The 4,456-nt window shown below is 61.8% G+C and overlaps 1 protein-coding gene across 1 annotated transcript in view; it reads left to right on the top strand.

The window, feature by feature from the left end:
* LOC102372850 (uromodulin-like) overlaps positions 1–4,456 on the top strand; it is a 9,219-nt gene that overhangs the window by 808 nt on the left and 3,955 nt on the right. The gene's annotated exons all lie outside the window — the stretch shown is intronic.

Below are 4,456 nucleotides of genomic sequence, written 5' to 3'. Positions count from 1 at the left end.
CCCCCCCCCCCCCCCCCCCCGGGGGGGGGGGGGATGGCGGGGGGGGGGGTGCTGATGACGTCAGCAGCTTGGACTTTATTTGGCTTTTCTGGCATGTTTTGGTGCCGTTAATAATCTGGCGCTTCCTGTGGCACCGGGAGGGGGAGGACACTTGGGTCTTCCCCAGCTGGGGGCTATGAGCCACCCCCCGCATGCCTCAGTGTCCCCTTATGCCTCGAGGCCCCCATCATAGCTGGGGGTGGTTCTCAGGTGCCATGGGGTTGGGGGAAGCAGGTCTCCTGGGTTCTTTCCCAGCCCTGTAAGGGGTTCTAAGCAAACCTGCTGGGTGCCTGGGTGGTCTTCCTGGGTGCCTGCTGGGAGGGGCTGGGGGAGCACATACCTAGGTTCTCTCCCTACTCTGGGAGGGGAGTGGATCTTGTGGGGAATGTGGGTGCCTGGATGTCTGGGTTCTGTCCCCAGCTCTAGGAGGGGAGTGGGGTCAATTGGTTAGAGTAGTGGAGGGTGTGAGGGGAGCACTGGGCACCCAGACACCTGGGTTCTCTCTCTAGCTCTGTCCCTGCTTTGGGCTCAGTCCCTTCTCCAGCTCCGTGCCCATTTCCCCTCCTGTTGGCCATTCTTGGTGGGATGGGATGACCCCTCAGGTCTGCCTCCCCCCAGGCTCAGGAGGCATAGGAGCTACCACATCGGGAAGCCAGGTCAGGGGCTTGGATGCCATGGGGGGGCATGGAGACCCCCAGCTACCCCCCACCCCCCAATCTGGACAGACAGATCCCAGTGGTAGCAAGATCCCCCCCCATTCCCCCCTCCCCCTTCTGTTAATGGTTAGCCCCAAAATAACCAGGCAGCTGGAGGGAGAAAATAGACCCTGGGTGGAATGTGGGGAGGGAAGGGGGTTGGGGAGCAGGGCAGGTGCTGATTGCCCTTGGGCAGGCAGGGGTTAACAAGGGTGCTCACTTTCTCTGCCTTGGGCCAGGTCAGGTCCTTGGTCCTCGCCCTTCCCCCCCCCAACCCAGGAGTCCCCAGGAGTCCAGGTTCCCAGGGTCCCCTTTGCTCTAACTGTTTGACCCTGCTTCCCATCTAGAGCTGGGGATAGAACCCAGGTGTTTGGGCACCCAGCAACTCCCCTCACCCCCCACTTTGCTCTAACCCCTGTGCCCCACCCCCTCCCAGTGTCAGGGAGCAGGCATCGGGGCTGTGGACTCCACAGTTCTAACCCACCTGACCCTAGTGCTGAGGGAGGAACCTAGGTGTCCCACCTCCTGACTCCCTCCCTCTTTTAACCTACTGCTCCTGACCCTCACTGCTTTCCCTGAGCAGGGAGAGAACCCAGGTGTCTGGGCTGCCAGGCTCCCCCTACTCTGATCACAGGAATGTTTCTTGCCCCTGCCAACAGGTGACACCAGCACAGCTCCAGCCCCTCCCAGCTCCCAGTATCCTCGCACAAGTGTGCATTAGTGTGAGGATCACTCTCCCCCATGCACTGGTGCCCCCTGGGCATGACCCTGGGCACTTGCATGGCCATGCACTAGTGCCAGGCTCCCCCACACACACCTCCCTGGGCCTTGGCATGGTCATACCCTCTTCTGTGCCCTTGCACACTTGTGCACAAGTGTTGGGCCCCTCACATACCTGTGCACAAGTACTGGCCCCCTTGCATACCTGTGCATTCACTTGTGCTTGGAGCCCTGCCCATCCTGCCATAAGCTGGGGGCTGCTACTGAGGTGGGGTGCAGGGGTAGGGGGCTGTCACCAGGGCCTTAGTCATGACATGCGTGGGAGGGCTGTGCGATAAGGATTCTTGTGAAAAAGGAACAGCTGTGGTCTGGCAACCGCCCGGATGTTTTCACAACACACCACAGCTGGTAAACCCCTGCTCTGCTGTGGCCCCCAGTAGCTCTGTGTGTGTGTGTGGGGGGGGGAGGGGGGGATGTTGCTCTCTCCCATGTTCCTACTCAGAAGGAGGGAGGGGCAGATAGGGCTGTCCTTGCCTTTCCTGTTGCACTTCTATTAGAAATGTTATGGTAGCCCCTAGCATGTTCCTTTGTGGGAGCTGCACAGACCCCTGTGATCAAGGCCCTGTTCTGGCTGGTAGGCCCCCTCCTCCCCCATGTGATACATGTGACATGGAGAAACTGAGGCAGAGGGAAGCACCCCCTCCCCTTGTGCCCCTACCTTTCTTCCTGCATTTCTCTTAGGAGCATTACAGTGACCCTAGGCGTGCTCCTGGGGGGAAGGGGAGGCTGCACAGATCCCCTGCTTCCTGCCCCAGCCTTTCTCACTGTGCTTCTATAGGAGCATTATGGCAACCCCATGTTTGGGGGGGGGGGGGGGCCCCCCCTTTTTTGGGGGGGGGGGGGGCACTGCACAGACTTCCTCAAGACCCAGGCCCTGCCCCAGCTGTGAGGCCCCCTGCCCAGGTGTAAGGGAAACTAAGGCAGGAGGGAGCCCCCCCCCGACCAATCCAGCTCCCTAGAGCCCCCTGACTCCCCCACACCATCCCCAGTGCTGATGGGGGGAGCCCGGACACCTAGGTCCCCTCCTGACTCTGGGTGGGAGGGCAGGAGGGTGCAGTGGTCAGAATAGGGGTTGGGGCCCCTTTCCCTTACCCCCCACCCCACCCCCAGACTTTCCCAGGGTAATGGTTGGGGACTGGAATCAGGATGCCTAGGTTCTTTCTCTTGCCATGGGGACCCTGTCCCTGCAGCTCTGATGCCTCCCCCCCCCACCATGGGCTGGGGGAGCAGCTGGCCTGGGGAGGGGGCACTTATATGAGGTTGGGGCTGGGGCAGGAGGAGGCCAGGGCTGTGCTGGGGGTGATGTTGATACAGCCCCAGCTTGTTGGGGGCAGGGTTAGGCCCACTTCTGTGGGAGGGTCAGAGACTTCAGGACCCGCCATGAACCTGGGACTGCCTGGGGGTGGTTCTTGGGGCTGGGGGGACAGGGTGGTCGTTATACCCGAACACTGGCCTGTGGCTGGGTGGGGGCTGGGAGGTTTAGTGTTTAAAGCAGCTGCTGTGGAGGGTAGATCTGCACTGCCCCAATGCCTCCCAGAGCTAGGAGGGAACCCAGGTGTCTGGGTTCCCAGCCCTGCCCTACCCTAACCATTGCCCCCCTCCCCACCATCACCTGGGGAGGGAACAGGCATCTGGGCACCTGGCTGTACTCAGCTGGGGCTGCCAGAGGGCCCTCCCCCTCCCCCCCAGTCAGGGCGGGGAGTGGGATCTAGTGGTTACAGCAGGATGTAGCAGGACACCTGGGTTCCGTCCCCAGCTCCTGGAGGGGAGTGGGAGCTGGGATAGCAGTTAGGGTCTGGGAGCTTGGACGCCTGAGTTCCATCCCCAGCCCTGACAGGTTGGAGCTGGGGGTGATTGGGGAGCTGGGAGCCTGGATGCCTGAGTCCCGGGACCGGGAAGGGAGTGCGGGGCTGGTGGGTTGAGGGGGTGCCAGGAACACAGGCACCTGGGTTCTATTCCCAGCTCTGTGAAGGGAGTGGGGGCTGGTGGGTTGGGGGAGTGAGGCTGGGAGCCCAGGCGCCTGGGTTCCCACATGAGCTTCAGCAGGGAAGCCAGCACCAGGGGGCAGGGCAGGGTGCGGCCAGGCGCCTGGGTTCTCTGGCGCCAGTTCCTGGCACTGTGGACAGGGAAGCAGAAGTGGGAAATGCAGGGGAACTGGTTCCAGCCCTAGAGGGGCACTAAACCCAGATGCCTGGGTTTCCTCCCCAACATGGGGAAGGGAGTGTGGAGTCCTTGTGAGCCGACGCCTGGGTCCTAGCCTCAGCTGGGAGGGGTGGGGGGTCTAGGGGTTCAGTCCCAATGTCTGGGTTCAATCTGTGGGTCAGGCAGGGGATTGGGGTGGGGGTTACAAGAGGTTACAGCAGGGCAGGCCTGGGCATTGGGACACCTGGTTTCTACCCCATTCTGGGAGGGGATGGAAGAGGGGGTGGTCCAGTGGTCAGGGGTGGGAATTGGGATACCCGAGTTCTCTCCCAGCTTTGGCAGGAGACTGATGTGTGCCCAGTTCTAATCCTAGGTCAGGGAGGAGAGCAGAGCAGTGGTTAGAGCTGGTGGAGGGTGGGGGCTGTTGGGAGCCCGGACGCCTGGCTTCTAATCCTAGATCATGGAGACAAGTATTGAGGGTTGTAGGAAGTGGGGGCGGGGGTGGGTTCTCTCTCCCCACTGCTGGTTTTCTAGAAAACTGGAAGCCACAGCAACTTCCCTCTGGGTTAGGTCGGTCAGATCAGGGGGGTGATAAGGTCAGGGAGGGGGCATGGAAACCAACCCCCCCACCTCTGTCCCACACTGGCTTCCGCCCCGCCCTCCTCCAGCCCTGAATCAACAGCTTTCTTCTTCCAACCACAGGCCCTGTTGCCAGGGAAACAGGCTCCAAATACTGTGTGCGAGCAAGGCGCCTGTGCAGGGAGACATCAGCACCTCCCACCCCCCCCAGCTTCTTCACG

This window comes from Alligator sinensis, unplaced genomic scaffold (genome assembly GCF_000455745.1).
Source record: "Alligator sinensis unplaced genomic scaffold, ASM45574v1 scaffold1892_1, whole genome shotgun sequence".
Taxonomy (NCBI): domain Eukaryota; kingdom Metazoa; phylum Chordata; order Crocodylia; family Alligatoridae; genus Alligator; species Alligator sinensis.
This window is presented reverse-complemented; position numbering and strand designations above follow the sequence as displayed.